Source organism: Aquarana catesbeiana, linkage group LG13, assembly GCF_042186555.1.
Source record: "Aquarana catesbeiana isolate 2022-GZ linkage group LG13, ASM4218655v1, whole genome shotgun sequence".
Classification (NCBI taxonomy): domain Eukaryota; kingdom Metazoa; phylum Chordata; class Amphibia; order Anura; family Ranidae; genus Aquarana; species Aquarana catesbeiana.
Genome location: NC_133336.1, coordinates 16,457,499 through 16,479,271, shown reverse-complemented (window position 1 = coordinate 16,479,271; position 21,773 = coordinate 16,457,499).

The following is a 21,773-nucleotide window of genomic DNA, read 5'->3' as shown; positions in this document are numbered from 1 at the left end:
CCCTTCATCGAAGATCACAAGACCAAAGCCTAGGCAAATAGCCATGTGAAGGCATTGGTTATCTGTGCATGGGCCCTTCACCACCTCTGTATTTGTAAAACCACATTGGAAACATTCCTGGTTTAGTCATTGGACCAGTGGATGGTTTCCCAGCATATCTATGCTTTGTCTTACTGCTTAAAATATTTTATGATCGTTCTGGTTAAACACATCCCCGCTGTCTACTCTTGCTGAATTCTTAAAGAATGACCTTCCCCGTCACCTCGAAAGACATTATTGCATCTCACAGTCAATTATTTGAACATTTTTTTTTATAGTTCTTTTGAATAATTCCTCTGAAACTGTTGAGAAAAGTTAGATGTTTCTTGTAGGCATAACAAGATCTATGTCTTCCCTCTACATGACCTGCTAGAACAAGCCTGAATCATGCATTTTGTTGAGTCACCAAACGAAGACGACCATCTGAATTAATAGCAGACTTTTATTAACATAATTGGAGCTGAGTTCTTCCTAATGAATATTTCAACACATGTAAAAACGCAATTATATCCCAGGAAACCAGATTCAGGTTCTCTATAGGAGAAGTTTTATGAAACCTGTGTTACCATGAGTAGGATTTGGAAATCAAGGTGAACATGTTATCTCTTTTCTTTGCCCAAAAAACGTCATTGATGCCCGTGACCTCTCACAGAAAGGAGAGATTACCATGGTAATTTCAGATGCAGTTTAAAGGGAAATTTCATTACATAATGGACTGTCCTTCAGGGCTGGATCTAGGGATTCACGAAGAGAAAAGGATACCTTGGTAATTTCAGATGCAATTTAAAGGAAAATACCAGGCAAAGTCAATCACGTACTGGGCTGTCTTCCAGGGCTGGATCTAGGCGGTGCTGGGGTGAGCTGAGCCCCCCCAGATTTCATTCATGACCTCCCAGGACCAGTGACATTGGGGAGAGGCTGAAGAGCACTGTTAAGTCTAAGTAATGATGAGTTATCATGGGTGCACAATGCCCTGCCCACAACTACTGCACCACGTATCGTATTTATCGGCGTATAACACGCACCCCAAGTTTAGGAGGGAATTTTAAGGAAAAAAACTTTTAGGAGGGAAGTTTAAGGAAAAAAACTTACATTTAAATGCCCATCAATGCAGCCTTGTCAGTGTCCATCTGTAGCCTTGTCAGTGTCCATCTGTAGCCTTGTCCATCATTGCAGCCTTGTCAGTGTCAGTGTAGCCTTGTCAGTGTCCATCTGTAGCCTTGTCAGTGTCCATCTGTAGCCTTGTCAGTGTCCATCTGTAGCCTTATCAATGTCCATCTGTAGCCTTGTCAGTGTCCATCTGTAGCCTTGTCAGTGTCCATCTGTAGCCTTGTCAGTGTCCATCTGTAGCCTTATCAATGTCCATCTGTAGCCTTATCAATGTCCATCTGTAGCCTTGTCAGTGTAGCATTGTCAGTGTCCATTTGTAGCCTTGTCCATCATCGCAGCCTTGTCAGTGTCCATCTGTAGCCTTGTCAGTGTAGCATTGTCAGTGTCCATCTGTAGCCTTGTCCATCATCACAGCCTTGTCAGTGTCCATCTGTAGCCTTGTCAGTGTCAGTGTAGCATTGTCAGTGTCCATCTGTAGCCTTGTCCATCATCACAGCCTTGTCAGTGTCCATCTGTAGCCTTGTCAGTGTCAGTGTAGCATTGTCAGTGTCCATCTGTAGCCTTGTCCATCATCACAGCCTTGTCAGTGTCCATCTGTAGCCTTGCCCATCATTGCAGCCTTTTCAGTGTCCATCTGCAGCCTTGCCCCTGTGTCATTTGCAGACTACTGCCGTTTAAAAATGGCGCCGCTGCTCTCGGTGTCTCTCGGCTATTCTCATCGTGTCTCGGCCATTCTCGGTGGCTTTCAGCAGCTCACGCGGGACTGCGAGAGCCGCCAAAAGCCGCCGAGAATGGCCGAAAGGGGCCGAGAGCCGCTGAGAATGGTCAAAAGCCGTCGAGAGTGGCCGAAAGCCGTCAAAATGCTCACAATAGGCGGGGGATCGGCGCATAACATGCACCCACGATTTTCCCCTGATTTTAAGGGGAAAAAAGTGCGTGTTATACGCCGATAAATACGGTAATTTGTCTCTGGTGTGACGGGAGATGTGAATAGATGACTGTGATGTGAAGAGAGGCCCCTTGTGTGAAAGGTGGGGGAGCTATAGTGTAAAGGGGGGACTCTGATGTTTAAGGAGCACTGATGTGATGAGAGGACTCTGATGTGTAGGGGGGGGGGACTGAAGCTCATTACTTTGATCTGCATATGAATGGAACAGAATAGATGCAAAAGGAACAATGTTGCAATGAGGTTAATTTACTAAAGGCAAATAGACTGATCACTTTGCAAGTGCAGTTGCCCCAGAGCTTAGTAAATGAGGTGAAGCTCTTCTGACTTCCATCTTCCAATCATGTGCAAACAGTTATGCCCCGTACACACGGTTGGACTTTTCGTCTACAAAAGTTCGACGGACGCCGACGGACTAAAGCCGGCTGACAATCCGATCGTGTGTGGGCTTCCCCGGACTTTCAACTGACTTTTCCAGCTGCAAATTTGAAGGACTTTAGATTTGAAACATGCTTCAAATCTTTACGTCGTAACTACGCCGGACCCAGAAATCCGCTCGTCTGTGTGCTAGTCCGACGGACAAAAACTGACGCTAGGGCAGCTATTGGCTACTGGCTATCAACTTCCTTATTTTAGTCCGGTGTACGTCATCACGTTCGAATCCGTCGGACTTTTGTGTGATCGTGTGTAGGCAAGTCCGCCGCAAGTCCGCCAAAAGTCTGTTGAAAGTCTGTCGGACTTTTGTAGCCGAAAAGTCCGACCGCGTGTACGCGGCATAACTCGATAGCAGGAAGATCAACAAACTACGAGGATGCTCACCAGCGCCCTTGCAGTTCACTGAGAACTACAGTGCCTTGAAAAAAGTATTCATACCCCATTGAAATTTTCCACATTTTGTCATGTTGCAACCAAAAACGTAAATATATTTTATTGGGATTTTATGTGATAGACCAACACAAAGTGGCACATAATTGTGAAGTGGAAGGAAAATGATAAATGGTTTCCACATTTTTTTTTTTTTTTTTTACTTTCAATAGTTTTTTATTGAATTTTTCATGAGTAAAAACAAGGTATACATAAGCCTTAACTCATTCCGTCATACAGAAATTTAGAACGAAGAAATTCTTTTATCAGTGTGTTGACAAGAATTTTTTTTTTTTTAAATAAAAAGAAAAACTCCCCCGTAAGATAGAGGTTGATGTATAAAAGTGAAGAATCTGAGATGTCCCTCTTGCCACGACAACCCTAAAGGGATCAAGCTGTGTCATGGTCTGCGTGGGCATCTGCCGTTTCTCATAATATATCAGAACAACAATGTGTTTAATACTTGGTTTAGGAGAATAATCCAATGTGCAACTTAACTGAAGCTTACACGAGCAGTTGCTTGTGATATATATATAAAATAAGAAAAATACTATAGAGATTTGCAAATACATCCAAGTGCGCCCGCTCACGAAACGCGTCCACTTTTGATGACGTCATCACCTCTGCAGCCAGCCGCTCCTTGTGCTTCACGCCTCGTTCTGAGGCCTCCTTCCGGAACCGGTGAATCTATCTGTCGGAAGAGCCACTGCTATCAACAGGGAATCTACATGGCCCAGGACCCGGGAGCGTCATCTTGACATATTTATACCATGCCTGTAACTTCCATCCAAATGTGAGTTGATCTTATTACGTTATTAAAGCTGTTTGTTAAAAAAAAACTACTGCACCCAGAGGCGCCTCTCCACTTGTGTTTTTTTTTTTCATGTATCAGTCTGCTGCAGGCAGGAGGGAGCATGTCCTCAGTCCCCCATCACACAGTGATCAGAGCCTAGCCTAGGAAGTAGATGGTGACCTTGGGTGATGCTTGAACAAAGATAGCGCCGCCTTCTCAAGAGTAATGGGGCGTACACACCGTCTGACTTTTCGGCTACAAAAGTCCGACGGACGCCGACGGAAAAAATCCGGCGGACAATCCGATCATGTGTGGGCTTCCCCGGACTTTCTGCGGACTTTTCCAGTCACGAATCTGATGGACTTTAGATTTGGAACTTGCTTCAAATCTTTACGTCGTAACTCCGCCGGACCCAGAAATCCGCTCGTCTGTATGCTAGTCCGACGGACAAAAACCCACGCTAGGGCAGCTATTGGCTACTGGCTATCAACTTCTTGCGTGATCGTATGTAGGCAAGTCCGTTCGTTAGAAAGTCCGCCGCAAGTCTGCCAAAAGTCAGTCGAAAGTTTGTTGCACAGGCTGTCGGACTTTTGTAGCTGAGAAGTCCGACCGTGTGTACGCCCCATAATGCCGCGTACACACGGTCGGACTTTTCGTCTACAAAAGTCCGACAGCCTGTCCGACAGACTTCCGGCGGACTTCCGGCGGACTTTCCGCGGACTTGCAGCAGACTTTCTAACGAACGGACTTGCCTACACACGACCACACAAAAGTCCGACGGATTCGTACGTGATGACGTACACCGGACTAAAATAAGGAAGTTCATAGCCAGTAGCCAATAGCTGCCCTAGCATGGGTTTTTGTCCGTCGGACTAGCACACAGACGAGCGGATTTCGGGGTCCGTCGTAGTTACGACGTAAAGATTTGAAGCATGTTTCAAATCTAAAGTCCGTCGGATTTGAGGCTGAAAAAGTCTGCTGAAAGTCCGGAGAAGCCCACACACGATCGGATTACCAGCCAGCTTTAGTCCGTCGGCGTCCGTTGGACTTTTGTAGACGAAAAGTCCGACCGTGTGTACGCCCCATAAAAGTAGATGAAGGCATTGTTGGGGGAATACTGTGACCTCTTACTGTGACCTCTGTGAGAGGTTCTATATCCCTGGAATGTTACACTGACACATTACTTAGCATGCTGCACTTAGCAAGAATAATATATCTCATGCTAGGTCAGCTTTAACAAATAAAATTTAAAAAAAAAATCCTCCCACTCCCCAATAAATAATCTGGTAATTTTAGCGAGTAACATTTATTTGACACTGCGCCGGGAGCAATAACAATCAATCCAGAGAGAATGTAGGTGTATCACGGGATTCCCAATAAAATCCTTGGGCAATTATATTCCCGATCCGTTTTTATTTTCAGACAATAAGCTAATCAGCGAGCTGCCTTGTTTGTTTTCGTTGGAACGAGGCGGAGAGAATACCAATGTCGTGAATCAGGCATGTCTTTAATCTGGGAAGACAAAGGCATGTAATTGTCTGCTTGCTTGAATGATATTCCGGTTATTGCTTGTTGAATTTGCATATTAAAACCGAGCGCGGCGGCGGAATCTATAGATACGAGGGCGCGGGCTGTCATAAACGGGGCCCTGATCCACGGAGCTGGGTTTTTGTTTTCAAAGAGGCAAAAATATAGCGAGATAATAATTTACAGTTTCACAAGATCTGTTCATGACTTATAGTAACGCGTTTAAAGGTGAAGTCTGGTGAAACATTAAAATGTTGCTTTTAAAAAAAAAAAAAAAAATGATTTGGGAGGCAAAGGCTGCCCGCTAAATGTCTCCAGTTTCTATGGTGCTGCTTGTTTTCTAAAGCTGGTAGCGTTGCTATCTATAGCTATTGGTAAAAACATCCTCCTACTCGGAACTGAAGTGTGTGGAAATGGAGATGTTCCTTCATTCCGGTGCTGTCCTCCCTCGGAGCCCGCTGCAGTCTTGTCTATGCACATAAGAGGGATGTTTTATAGCACTATATCATCTCAAGGTCATCATCTATGGTTTAAAAACCATAGCAAAAATGGAAACTGAAGTGCAGGGGCGGACTGACCATTCGGGCACTGCCCGAGGGCCCCATGCCACTAAGGGGCCCCATCAAGGTTGCCAGCCTCATTAAAACCAGGGACAGTATGTAAAAATCTGTGTTTTTTAAAAAATCCCAAGATTATAGCTGCCCCGCCTCTCCAGTACCTTTTCAGTGTGTGTATGTGTATTCTGTGTGTGTATATTTTGTGTGTGTGTGTGTATACTGTATGTGTGTGTTTGTATACTGTGTGCCCCATAATCTATTGCCTGGGGGCCTCATAATCTCCTATTGCCTGGGGGCCCCATAACCTCCTATTGCTCGCGGGCCCCACAATCTTCTCTTATTTCCCGGGGGCCCCATAATCTCCTATTGCCCGAGGGCCCCATGAGTTGTCAGTCCGCCCCTGCTGAAGTGCCAAAACATTACTAGAAGGTCCAGATATGACTTTATTCTACTAGAGTCAGGGTAATAATCCAAAGAGTATCCAACGTGTTTCAGGGGTCCAAAAGTGCCCCCTTAATCAAGGCTTGATTGAAAGCAATGGTGGAGATTAAACAAAAAGAGTCGTGCTATTAGGTGACACCTTTTTTCTTTTATGCCCCGTACACACGGTCGGATTTTCCGATGGAAAATGTCCGATCGGAGCGTGTTGTCAGAAATTCCGACCGTGTGTGGGCTCCATCGGACATTTTCCATCGGATTTTCCGACACACAAAGTTGGAGAGCAGGAGATAAAATTTTCCGACAACAAAATCCGTTGTCGGAAATTCCGATCGTGTGTACACAAATCCGACGGACAAAGTGCCACGCATGCTCAGAATAAATAAAGAGATGAAAGCTATTGGCCACTGCCCCGTTTATAGTCCCGATGTACGTGTTTTACATTACTGCGTTTAGAACGATCGGATTTTCCGACAACTTTGTGTGACCGTGTGTATGCAAGACAAGTTTGAGCCAACATCCGTCGGAAAAAATCCTAGGATTTTGTTGTCGGAATGTCCGAACAACGTCCGACCGTGTGTACGGGGCATTATAATGTTAATTAAATAAAGTCTACTGTGTGTTATGAAAAACAAGTCCTTAATTAGTTTGAAAACACACAAATCAATATCCATCACCAATGAGGATGTGCTCCTATAGTTTAGCCACCACCAAACGTATAGATTACACACTTATCAAATGGCGTAACTAAAGAGAAGTCAAATTGAGCCTGTAATAGGGCACCCTGCCCAAGGGTCTAATAATAAATCCCTTCGGTCCCTTCACTGCTGATGGTCTGGACCAGGGTTCTCCAAACTTTTCAAACAAAGGGCCAATTTATTGTCCTTCAGAATTTAGGAGGGCCGGATTGTGTCCAGCGGGGGGCAGAAAATGTCCCGGGCCCAGCATTAGTGAGAATAAATTTGGCCTCAGGGTTGGTGGTCAGTAGGAGGAGGAGTAGTGCCCCACTGCCCCTATCAGTAGGAGGCAGAGTATCCCATCATTGGTATCATCGGAAGAATCAGTGCCCCTTTGTTAGTGTCAGAGGGAGGAATAGTGCCCCAAGGGCTGGATAAAGGCTAGCAAAGGGCCACAGTTTGGAGACCCTTGGTCTGGACTAATGGCCACTGATTGTCCCTTGGATATGCCCTCATGACTAATCTCTGGGGGCGGCGGGGCAGAGTGAAATGCATTGGGGGCGTGGCCTGGTTGGAGTCCAGGCTGAGTTTGACACACCATTCATCGTAGCAGGACACCACAGATGTGTGACTTCCGGGGGTCACCCTTTCCTTCCTAGAACCCTTGAAGGAGCCAGGACGGGCTCCATCCCCTGTCAGCACTCTAGCAGCAGCTGCAGATGCATTGTCTACATACCCCCTCCCTATCGAGCCTGAGCAGCACCCAGACTTTTCCCAGATATTCCCTCATATGGTATGCAAATATAAAACAGATGCTCCAATAGCGTAAAACCATGGGTACATTTATTGAATAAAACAATATAAATTCCACTCACATTTTGTAGATAAAAATAGCTCAAAAACAATCCACTGGCCAGACAAGCAGCAGCACCCACGCTTCCGGGGACTTGTGATGATGTCAGCACAACGCTCTTCCCTACGCATTTTGTACATGTGACGTGGGTGTGCCCGCCTATGCCCCCAATACAAAGTGAATGAGGGTGAATGAGCCCTAGCCCTCTCCTTCCCCCTCCAGTTGGGCCCTGTACTCACTTTGTGGCATTTGATTAGTAATAATCTTCTTCTGGGACTCGACCATACAGCCCATTTTTCTTCAAGTGCCTCCTTATTGTGCATCTTGAAATAACCACACCACATATTTTCAGAGAGTCCTGTATTTCACCTGAAGTTATTTATGGGTTTTTCTTTGCACACTGAACAATTTTCCTGGCAGCTGTGGCTGAAATTTTAGTTGGTCTACCTGACCGTGGTTTGGTTTCAACAGAACCCCTCATTTTCCACTTCTTGATTCTAGTTGGTCTACCTGACCGTGGTTTGGTTTCAACAGAACCCCTCATTTTCCACTTCTTGAATGCTGATTGGCATTCTCAATTCCTTGGACATCTTTTTATATCCCTTTCCTGTTTTATACAGTTCAACTACCTTTTCCCGCAGATCCTTTGACAACTATCTTGCTTTCCCCATGACTCAGAATCCAGAAACGTCAGTGCAGCACTGGATGAAAGATGCAAGGGTCTGTTAGGAGTCCAGAAACTCATTGAACTTTTAGCCCTAGAGCGTTTTGACAGCAATTGCCATCAATGGCACCATCCTAATCGGTGCGACGCCGCATCTGCGGCACTGCACCGAATTCAAAAAGTAGATTCTGTACTACTTTTTGTGATTTTGGGCTGCAATTTACATTGACATCTGTGCAGAAACCTACACAGATGTCTCTGAAATCGCGTCCGAAATCGGGACTGACATGCGGGAGTGAAATCAGCTGAACTCGCACGGCTTCATTCCCGCAGCTCTGCGTGAACCTGGGCTTATACGCTCATACAAATTACAAGCAAACAGATCCCAGGTGAGGATGGTTACCTTTAATAGAAATTCAAACCCCTTTGTGTCAACTTGTGTGAATGTTATCAGGCCAAAATCACCGGGGTATGTAAACTTTTGATCAGGGTCATTTGGGTAGTTTCTGTTGTGATTATGCTTTAAAAAGAGTAAACACAGTTGATTGATAATAAATGGCTTCAGCCAAACACTAACCACGAGTAAAAGAAAAGTTTTTGTGTTATCATTCATATTCTCTGAAAAATGGCCACAAAATCATAAATTCTGCCAGGGTATCTAAACTTATGAGCACAACTGTATACTGCGATTCTGTACTTGCCAAATATGCTGCAGAAATCTCCCTCCCACTGAGTCTGGCTGCAGCCATTTTAACTGTGGGCAGCTGAAGCCGCTGCCTGTTCGCTTCCTGGATTTACACAGACACACAGAGGCACACCTCCAGCTCTGCAGCTCTCATTGGCCCTCTTATGACTCATCCCCCCTCCCTTCCTGGCAAACTCTCACGAGAGTGAGAGAGAGATCTGTGTATGATGTCATAATCCTAGGCTAATGACCAGACAAGAAACAGGAAGTGGGCTGTATGAGGGATTTACTGGCAGGAAAAAAAAGGTTTTACTATCCAAAGTTAAAACAACAACAAGGGCAGAAGATTTAATAGATGGAAAGATAAAAAAAAAATTTGCTTTAAATTTAGCAAATGTTCTCTGGATGACGTTGGCAGTTCAATGGCTTGTTCTATACATTACCTGCAATTGTACTTCAATTGCTACCCCGTTCAAAGAACAATAATGTAGAAAGTTCAGTAGCCCAGAGGAGCCAACTAGATTTCAGATGATTACTGCTTATTGATTAGTATTGGTCACTGTTACTGCTTATCGATTGCTATTGGCCACTGCTACTGTTCAATGATTGCCATTATTCACTTTTACTGCTCATTAATTGCCATTATTCACTTTTACTGCTCATTGATTGCTATTGGTCATTGTTACTGCTCATTCATTTCTATGGGTCACTGTTTATACTTATTGATTTCTATCGGCCACTATTACTGCATTGCCTCTGGTTGCTTTTCTTTCTGCAATTCTATTTTCTTCACTAAATAAGCCAAGCGTTCGTAGATCTTGAGATGAAGGCTATTCTCACACACGGAAGGTAATCTAAGGTAAGACTATTTGTGAGTTTTATGGCAGTCAGCGATTCTGTCATTGCCAGGAAATGTATAAGATAATCTAACCCTCTTGTATAATTCTTCTGTTATTAGTCGTCCATGAGAGGTTATTTCACCCTGCATAGTACAAGGCTGACAGCCAAACTTTTTTAATGGGCAGAGGATCTTCTTGGTGAATTTAACTACTTGCCTACCGATCACTATCACCCCCTTCCTAACCAGGCCAATTTTCAGATTTCGGTGCTGTGACATTTGAAATGACAATTGCGCGGTCATGCAACACTGTACCCATATGAAGTTTTGTATCATTTTTATATATATATATATATATATATATATATATATATATATATATATATATATATATATATATATATATATGTATATATATATATATATATATATATACAGTATATATATATATATATATATATATATATATATATATATATATATATATATATATATATGTATATATATATATATATATATACAGTATATATATATATATATATATATATATATATATATATATATATATATATATATATACCCTGTTTCCCCAAAAATAAGACCTAGCGTGATTGTCGGTGATGGCTGCAATATAAGCCCTACCCCCCCAAATAAGTCCTAGTTAAAGTCCTTGTAGGTCTTATTTTCAGGGTAGGGCTTATTTGGGGGGTAGGGCTTATATTTCAGCCATCACTGACAATCACGCTAGGTCTTATTTTCGGGGAAACAGGGTATATATCATAGTTTGTTATAAAATTTAGCAAACAGGTAATTTTTCTTCTTCACTGATGGGCACTGATATACTGCACTGATGGGGCTGCAGTCATGGACACTGATAGGTGGCACTGATGGCACTGATGAGGCTGCACTCATGGACTGCACTGATAGGCACTTGTAGGCGACACTGATGGGCACTGATGAGGCTGCACTCATAGACGGCACTGATAGGCACTTGTAGGCGACACTGATGGGCACTGGTAGGCGGCACTGATAGGTGGCACTGATGAGAAGGCATTGGTGGGCACTGATTGGCAGCACTTGCACTGTTGGGACCGCATGTCAAGGCTGGCCTCAGCCCTTCCTTCTCTGAGCTGGCCGCTCAGCTGTCGGCTAATTGCCAGCTCCTATCTCTCTCCACAGTTACTCAGCTGTTGATGATCCTGCTCGTCAGTCCTGCCTACTTAAGCCATCCAGTCAAGTTGATCTCTGCCTTCGCCTTGGTCAACATCACAGAAACTATCTCCTGCATTCCTGTTCAAGACTTGCTTTGCTGACATCCCTTCTGGCTCCAGATCCTGCTTGCTGACATTGATCCCTGACTTCTGGCTTGGCTGACTATCTGTTCTGGTTACTGAACTTTGGCTATGTTTTGACTACATTTGTTCTTTTTACTTTTATTATTAAACAAGTGTGATTTAACTGTACTTCTGTCTCGGCCTGATTTCATGGTTTCTGACACTGCACTGATAATCAGGACACTGATAATCAGTGCCCTGATTATAAGTGTCGATGTCCCTTTAACACAAGCAGGTTATCGGCTCTCCTTTTCTATCCTCACGACAAACATGGATCTACACTCAGATAAAACAGTTAAGAAAAAAAAAATCTAAAATATGTATCAATTGAAAAAAAAAAAGCCCACTTGAAGGACCACTTGGTCAATTGTCTGCCCTCACTTTTCTATGTTTACACACACGCGATAGATTTCACCGTATGCTTTCACAGAAATTTGTATCGTTTACAGATTCTCCTGTGGCGATTCTGACTTTTCCAGTCTGTATCACTCGCTGCCACATCTAGACAGGATTGTAACAGAGTTTACACTGCGTTTTTTTTTCAAAAAGTCAGGTGTCTTTAGAGTGGAACTGGCAAACAGGCAGGATTTTAATGTATGTCTCTTCTGCATTAACATGTCTTACCTGTCTGTCCACCCTGGATACTGAGCTGTGATCTGCACAGATTAAACTTCAGCTTTAAAGAAAGATTCAATTCTCACACTAAGCAAACTGTAATTTTACAAATCTGTATTGTTAAAGTCTTTGCATGTCACAATAAACACTCCACAGTATAATTTTTATTAAAATTTTTACTATTTTACTATGAAAATATCACCCTTGGGGCCAAGAAATAATATATCTGACAAGTGTTTTAGCCCATAGTAATTGTAATATAATATATAATATATATAATTGTTATATATATATATATATATATATATATATATATATATATATATATATATATATATATATGTATATATATATATATATATGTGTATATATATATATATATATATATATATATATATATATATATATATATATATATACAGTATCTCACAAAAGTGAGTACACCCCTCATATTTTTGTAAATATTTTATTCTATCTTTTCATGTGACAACACTGAAGAAATGACACTTTTCTACAATGTAAAGTAGTGAGTGTACAGCTTGTATAACAGTGTAAATTTGCTGTCCCCTCAAAATAACTCAACACACAGCCATTAATGTCTAAACCGCTGGCAACAAAAGTGAGTACACCCCTAAGTGAAAATGTCCAAATTGGGCCCAAAGTGTCAATATTTTGTGTGGCCACCATTATTTTCCAGCACTGCCTTAACCCTCTTGGGCATGGAGATCACCAGAGCTTCACAGGTTGTCACTGGAGTCCTCTTCCACTCCTCCATGACGACATCACGGAGCTGGTGGATGTTAGAGACCTTGCGCTCCTCCACCTTCCGTTTGAGGATGTCCCACAGATGCTCAATAGGGATTAGGTCTGGAGACATGCTTGGCCAGTCCATCACCTTTACCCTCAGCTTCTTTAGCAAAGCAGTGGTCATGCTTGGATGTGTGTTTGGGGTCAATATGTTGAAATACTGCCCTGCGGCCCAGTCTCTGAAGGGAGGGTATCATGCTCTGCTTCAGTATGTCACAGTACATGTTGGCATTCATGGTTCCCTCAATGATCTGTAGCTCCCCAGTGCCGGCAGCACTCATGCAGCCCCAGACCATGACACTCCCACCACCATGCTTGACTGTAGGCAAGACACACTTGTCTTTGTACTCCTCACCTGGTTGCCGCCACACATGCTTGTCACCATCTGAACAAAATAAGTTTATCTTGGTCTCATCAGACCACAGGACGTGGTTCCAGTAATCCATGCCCTTAGTCTGCTTGTCTTCAGCAAACTGTTTGCGGGCTTTCTTCTGCATCATCTTTAGAAGAGGCTTCCTTCTGGGACGACAGCCATGCAGACCAATTTAATGCAGTGTGCGGCGTATGGTCTGAGCACTGACAGGCTGACCCCCAACATCTTCAACCTCTGCAGCAATGCTGGCAGCACTCATACGTCTATTTCCCAAAGACAACCTTTGTAAATGACGCTGAGCACGTGACCTCAACTTCTTTGGTCTACCATGGTGAGGCCTGTTCTGAGTGGAACCTGTCCTGCTAAACCGCTGTATGGTCTTGGCCACCGTGCTGCAGCTCAGCTTTAGGGTCTTGGCAGTCTTCTTATAGCCTAGGCCATCATTATGTAGAGCAACAATTCTTTTTTTCAAATCCTCATAGAGTCCTTTGCCATGAGGCGCCATGTTGAACTTCCAGTGACCAGTAGTGAGAGCGATAACACCAAAATTTAACACACCTGCTCCCCATTCACACCTGAGACCTTGTAACACTAACGAGTCACATGACACCGGGGAGGGAAAATAGCTAATTGGGCCCAATTTGGACATTTTCACTTAGGGGTGTACTCACTTTTGTTGCCAGCGGTTTAGACGTTAAGGGCTGTGTGTTGAGTTATTTTGAGGGGACAGCAAATTTACACTGTTATACAAGCTGTACACTCACTACTTTACATTGTAGCAAAGTGTCATTTCTTGATCTCGATTCAACCCCCCCACAATCTTAATCCGTCATTTCAATGATTCACGTAACAAGTGCAGAGCCATTCTCTGCTCAGAGCTGTAAAAAAAAAGAAAAAAGAAAAAAGCCAGCATAGTTTATCACAACATTGCTCAGCGCTGAGAGATAAAAGGAAACATTGTATCATTTGGTTCTTTTTTGAGATCAAAGGAAACAACTTCAGTCTGCAAATGAGGTCAGTTTAACTACTTAAAGACTAATGCCATGTACACACGATAGGATTTTCTGACAACAAATGTTCGATGGGAGCTTGTTGCCGGAAATTCCGACTGTGTGTAGGCTCCATCGGACATTTTCCGTCGGAGTTTCCGACAAACAAAATTTGAGATCTGGATCTCAAATTTTCCGACAACAAAATCCGTTGTCGGAAATTCTGATTGTGTGTACACAATTCCGACGCACAAAATTCCACGCATGCTCGAAATCAAGCAGAAGAGCCGCACTGGCTATTGAACTTCATTTTTCTCGGCTCGTCGTACGTGTTGTACGTCACCGCGTTCTTAAAGTTCGGAATTTCCGACAAGATTTGTGTGACCGTGTGTATGCAAGACAAGTTTGAGCCAACATCCGTCGGAAAAAAGTCCATGGTTTTTTTTGGCGGAAAATCTTATCGTGTGTACAGGGCATAAGTCTTTTTCTGAGATTTGGTGCTTACAAGTTAAACTCAGTATTTTTTGCTAGAAAATTACTTAGAACCTCCAAATATTTTATATATATATTTATATATATATATATAGTACCACACTGTATTTGCGCAGCGGTCTTTACCCATGTGATTGGTTGTGTCCAATCACAGCCAGTCACATGTTTCGGCTCTCCTCATGTTTATCGGCTCTCCTTGGCTCACACTGAGAGAGTGTGTGGCGAGGAGAGGTGGTCAGTGGCATCTCCTCGCATTGGAGACCTGTACAGGTAATCAGGGCACTGATGATCAGTGCCTTGATTACAGTACAGCCCCAGCAAAGCCCATCAGTGACACCAATCAGTGCCCATTTGTGATGCCTTTCAGTGCCCATCGGAGCCTGCTCATCAGGACTGCCCATCACTGCCACCCATCAGTGCCGCCCATCACTATCATTGCCCACCAGTGTTGCCCATCAGTGCCACTTTTCAGTGCCCATCAGTGCTCATCAGTGCTGCATATCAGTGCCACCTATTAATGCCTCCTCCTCAGTGCCACCTAATTAGTGCCCTTCAGTGCTGCCTCATCAGTGCCCATCAGTGCCGCCTCATCAGCGCACATCAGTAAAGGAGAAAAATTACTTATTTAGAAAATTTACTGACAGAAACTAAGAAAAACTTTTTTTTCAAAATGTTCAGTCTTTTTTTCATTTTTTTGCAAAAAATAAAAACCCAGTGGTGATTAAATACCACCAAAAGAAAGCTCTATTTATGTGGAAAAAAACGCTAAAAATTCAATTTGGCTATAGTGTTGCATGACTGCGCAATTGTCATTCAAAGTGTGAGAGCGCTGAAAGCTGAAAATTGGCCTGGGGCAGGAAGGGGGTAAAAGTGCCCGGTAGGCAAGTGGTTAACAAATAAACGCCTAGTATGTTTTAAGAAATACCAAAATGATTTAGGTGCCCTGATGAAGTGGTTTGTTTGAGATGGGGACCATGCTGGACAAATTTAGTTATTTTAGTCTGTATTAAGTAGTTCCATGGATAAATGGGGATCTACAACTCTTTGGAAGTATGGGCTGCTGCCTGAACTGGTCCGACTATGATGTCACTTCAGTAGGAGGGACATTCCAATAAGAAAAGAGGAACGCCCCGTGTGCGGAGTGATGACATACTTGATGTAAGCATATCTTTAGTCTATTGAGAACCAAGAGTATACAAATCGAGCCAACGCATTTTGCCTGCCTTGTAACATTCTTACTAGACATGTGCACTGCCGAAAAATTTGTTCTTTTTCATTTCATTCATGTTTTTTTTTTCGTTTTTTTGAGTCCTTTGTTATGATCGCAATTCGTAAATTCGAAAATCCAAAAATAAGAAAGATAATCAGAAAATTCGAAAGAATAACGAACTAACTAATAATAACTAACTATTAAATTATAGGTATTGAAATTTCCTTTCAAACTTGGCTGTTAGTGAACGTAACAAATACAAATTTATCCGAAGTTACGAATTATCTGAAATATCGAAAGCCATATCTAAACAAATGGAACGGAACAAATTAATAACAAATAATAATACGTTTTTATTATTATTGTTCTTTATTATTTTTAATTCGCTAAATTCCATTTGTTTAGATACAGCATTCGTTATTTCTGATAACTCATAACTTCTGATAAATTCGTATTTGTTACGTTCGCTTACAGCCAAATTTAAAAGGAGATTCCAATACCTATAATTTAATCGTTAGTAATAGTTAAGTTATTATTAATTAGTTATTATTTCAGATTTTTTCGAATTTTTGAGTTTCCAAATTTCAGAATTTTTGAATTTACGAATTTTCAAATATTCAAATTTATGAATATTCAGAAAAATTTGTTACGTTCACCAACAGCCAAATTTGAAAGGAAATTCCAATACCTATAATTTAATCGTTAGTAATAGTTACGTTATTATTAGTTAGTTATTATTTCAGATTTTCGAAGTTACGAATTTTAGAATTTCCAAATTTACGAATTTTAAAATTTATGAATTTTCAAATATTCAAATTTATGAATATTCAGAAAAATTTGTTACGTTCACCAACAGCCAAATTTGAAAGGAAATTCCAATACCTATAATTTAATCTTTAGTAATAGTTACGTTATTATTAGTTAGTTATTATTTCAGATTTTCGAAGTTACGAATTTTAGAATTTCCAAATTTACGAATTTTAAAATTTATGAATTTTCAAATATTCTAATTTATGAATATTCAGAAAAAATTGTTAAACGGGTTTTCGTTAATTCGGATATTTCCGAATGAACGAATTTGTCGTAATTTGTAAAAAAAGAATTTGGAACTAAACGAATTGCGCGTGTCTAAGTCCTACCACCATCTCTCAGTGCCATTGATGCGTACCAATAGCCCTGAAGAAGGGGGAGGCAGTTTGTATACTCTTGATTCTCAATAAATGATTGATATCCTTACTTTAGGTCTGTCATCAATCCAGACACCGGGTGCTCCTCTTTTCTTACTGATCGAGCCCTGATGAAGGAAGATGCTTTAAACCCCCAAAACGTGTTGGATTTTTATGATATAAGAATCTGAATAAATTTAAATCTGGACTGTATAAGTCCTGTTTTTAGTGCTTTCCTTCTTGCACACCAAGTCACTAATAGAGCAAAAATCTGACCTTTGGCCACCACACCTGGAACCGATGCTTAAGGAGAACCATTCCCTCTACACTGGAAACACCTTCTGCATTAAGAGATCCATTCCCCCATACCTTTCTTAGGTTTCCAGAAATAAAAAAAAACTTAACAGAGAGTCTTACCCTCATCCTCACTCTATCAAAAAAAATAATAAATTTTGCCTGGAGGTATAGGCATTAAGTCTCTGGCACTATCAGACTTCAGTTCTTCTCCACAAATCAAAATTTCTTTTAATTGTTCGATCACTCAATAAAAAAATTTAGTGGTTTCACCTCTAGAGAAAGGGCACGCAACCGCAAATAGTGAAGCAAACACCACCGCGCGCCAGGCTAATTCTTCAGCCGAATATATTTCGTTCTTGAGGAGTGAAAAAAAAAAAAAAATTGCGAGGGAGAAGCATTATTTTCACCCAACCATGAAATTAACATTTAATTAAGCCAAAATGGAATCTGAATTTCATTTTATTCCTATTAACTGAATAGGGTGCTTCATTATTCTTGTATGCATCTACAAAAGAGTAGTTGAACCAGGTTCATAAATCCTGCTATAAGGGCGTAATTATTTAGTTCCCCAACTCAATATGACCATTTCTCACGCAGATAATTCTTGAAGCAGAAATTGATGGCCTCCCACTTATCATTGCAATTACAGTTTGGAGCCAAGTTGTATTCACTGCCAGCAAAAAAAAAAAAAAAAAAAAAAGATCTTTAGGAACACACCAGCCAAACAGGTCCTCAGCATTAGGACAACTTTTCGTTACTTAAAATGTATCTAAATTAAAAAAAAAAATACTATATTACAGCTTACCTGTCTTTGGATGCTGTAGCTGTATTAGTTTTTCCTTTTTTTAGGATTTCTTTTCCATTTATGTTTATCTGGTGATCCTGCCAATAATGCACTTGCTGTCCTAGGCAGTGGCGGCCCGTCCATACTGGGCGAAGGGGCGTCGTCCATACGCTCGGCCGTTAAATCTACATGCAGGGCACCAGATGCATGGATTCCAATGTTTTTTCTTTTTTTTTTTTAGAAGCTGTCAGAACCATGAAATCAGGCCGAAACAGAAGTGCAGTTAAATCACACTTGTTTAATAATAAAAGTAAAAAGAACAAACGTAGTCAAAACATAGCCAAAGTTCAGTAACCGGAACGGAAAGTCAGCCAAGCCAGAAGTCAGGGATCAATGTAGTGGAACAGCAAGCAGGATCTGGAGCCAGAAGGGATGTCAGCAAAGCAAGTCTTGAACAGGATCGCAGGAGATAGTTTCTGTGATGTTGACCAAGGCGAAGGCAGAGGTCCACTGGACTTAAGTAGGCAGGACTGACGAGCAGGATATCATCAACAGCTGAGTAACTGTGGAGAGATAGGAGCTGGCAATTAGCCAACAGCTGAGCGGTCAGCTCAGAGAAGGAAGGGCTGAGCCCAGCCCTGACAGAAGCACATGATTAGAGCCAGAGGCTCTAATTGGCTTCAAAAAAGGGTGGGCCTGGGGCGCAGAACACTACGCCCTGAGTCCACCCAGTTGTGTGATAATAGCGAAATACTATTTGCTATTGTTTTCCAGACTCTCATCCCGTGCCAATCAGGAAGCCGGTCCTGAGACTCGATTGGCCAATCGTATCTCAGGACCCACTTCCTGTTCAGCCGGAGGAGAAGCAACGGTCAGTCTGTCTAATGCCGGGGGGGGGTGGGGGGTGCTTGCGGCAACCACCGCCTTCCTGTCCACCTTCCGTCTCCCGAGGGGGGGTGTCTGGGGTTAGTTAGCCACCCAAAATATATTTAGCACCAGCCGCCACTGGTCTTAGGGTGACAAGGCTCATTCACTATACTTGTCACTCCAAGCTGCTCTCCTGATTTGGACTGAGAACACATTTCCCTCTCCTTATCTACGTTGCGTAGTGCAGGGGTCTCCAAAACGAAGGCCTACAGACCACATCTGGCCCACTACGAGATTTTATTTGGCTCTCCACTAGGGTCACTGGTGTATCTTCCCTGTGCACAGAATAAGGACTCAGCAGAAGCTGCCCATGGTCTCCACTCCTCCACCACCATCCCACACAGTCTCCAGTGCAGCTTACCTTCAGCATGTTCACAAGCTTGCCCCTGCATTTACAGGAGGCTGGAACCTCCTCTGCACAGGCCTACTTTGCTCCCACATTCCACCCTGCATCAACAGCATGATGTAAGACGTGTACACACGAGCGGAATTTCCAGAAAGAGTCAGATGGGAGCTTTCCATTGTATATTCCGACTGTGTGTATGCCCCATCGGACTTTTTCTGTTGAAGATTCAGACGGACATGTTCTATATTTTTCCGACGGAACAAATTACTATCGGAAAAAACGCTCGTCTGTATGCAGTTCCGACGCACCAAAAACGATGCATGCTCTGAAGCAATTACAAGATGGAAGCCATGGGCTACTGGCTATTGAACTTCCGTTTTCTAGTCCCGTCGTACGTGTTGTACGTCACCGCGTTCTGGACGGTCAGAATTTGGTGTGACCGTGTGTAGGCAAGACAGCTTGAGCGGAATTCCGTCGGAACTCCGTCATAAAAACCTTCAGAGTTTATTCCGACGGCAAAACAGGTCATGTGTATGCGGCATTACAGTAGTAAGAGAACTCTGATGAGGACCCTGGTGCAGGGGGGCTTTGATGGAGGCCCTGATGTAGGGGGAGGGACTATAAAGAGGATTCTGTTGTAAAGGAGGACTCTGATGTGAGCCCTGATATAAGGGGGGACTCTAAAGAGGATTTTGATGTAAGGGGGACTCTGATGGGGACTTTAATGTAAGGGGGTACTCTGATGGGGGCCCTAATGTAAGACGAGTACTCTATAGAAGGCTCTGATGTAAGGGGGGCTCTGATGGGGATCCTGATGTAAGAGGAGGCTCTGATGGTGGCCCCAATGTAGGGGGAGAAACTCTAAAGAAGGTTCTCATGTAAGGGAGGCTCTCAAGGGGATCCTGATATAAGGAGAATTCTGATGTGGGGGGGGGTGGCTCTGATTCTGATGTAAGAGGAGGCTCTGATGGGGTCCGATGTAGGGGGAGGGACTCTCTAAAGAAGGTTCTGATGTAAGGAGGAGTCTGATAGGGATCGTGATGTAAGGAGGGACTCTAATGTGGACCCTGATGTAGGTAAGGGACTGTAGAGAGGGTTCTGATGTATGGTGGGCTCTGATGGGGACCCTGATGTAAGAGAGGGACTCTAAAGAGGACTCGGATGTAGGGGGGCTCTGATAGTGACTCAGATGTAAGAGAGACTTTGATGGGGAACCTGATGTAATAAAAAAAAAAATTTTTTTGGCCCTTAAATATTTTTCAAATATACAATGTGGCATTAGTACAAAAAAAATGTGGAGGCCCCCCGGCATAGAGGGTGGAATTTGTTTTTTAATTCACAGAAGGTAGCTGAGATAGCTAATAATATTGTTTTAGGAAATTTTAGGAAGTTTCAAGGACCAGCAGGATCAACAGGTGTTTTTCTGAAGTTTCCAAAAATGTACCCAACTTGAAAGAAGATAACTAATGCAGCCAGCACAAAATAAAAACATTATCTGCAATATAATGCATTTTTTGTTCTTGGGTTTAAAACAGAAAATTTATTATCAAATACTTACCATAATTTTCCTTTCCTGATGGACTCCATGGCAGTCTACGTGTGGGTTAACCCCGCCTCCACTCCAGTGCTATAGGACCCCACTCCCAGAAATTTGAGCTCACCGCTAGAGACTGCGTCCCGTAACTAGCCAACTCTTGACCGATGGGTGGGAACTCCGTCCGCCATGGAGTCCATCAGGAAAGGAAAATTGCGGTAAGTATTTGATAATAAATTTTCCGTTTTCCTGACAGACTCCATGGCAGTCTACCTGTGGGAAATAACTAGCTAGACCACACGGGTGGGTATGCTGATCAAAAGAAATTTAACTCAGTCTCTAGCGGTGAGCTCAAATTTATGGGAGTGGGGTCTCATAGCATTGGAGACAGTGGCGGCCCGCGCCACCCCCTCTCTCCTGCCACCCCCTCTATCACCAATAGATAAGATTCATGCATTGCATGAATCTATCTATGGCCGCCACTGCCACCCCCTATTCAGGCACCCGGCCCCTTTTCAGGCACAGGGCGTCTGAATTATAGTGGTGGGGGGTGTTTTTGAAGCACCTGATTACAGCCATAGGCTCTAATAGGCTTCAAAAAAGATGGCCTGCGAGCGCCATGCTGGGCTCTCGCAGGTCACTCAGCTGTGTGTTAGAAAAGCGAATGAATATTCGCTTTCCTAACACTAAACTGCCTCTCCACCAATCAGATGCTCGGGTCTGTTACCTGTCACCTGATTGGCTGAAATGACAGGCGCTGCTATTGGACGCCTATCAGGAGGAGAGGATGGGAGATGAGAACGGCAGGAGATGCATGAAGGACCCCGCTCGTCGCCGTCACCCGCTGCCCCACCAAGACAGGGTAAGTGCCGGGCAGTCAGCGAGCGGGCGGGGGTCACACTGGGGGC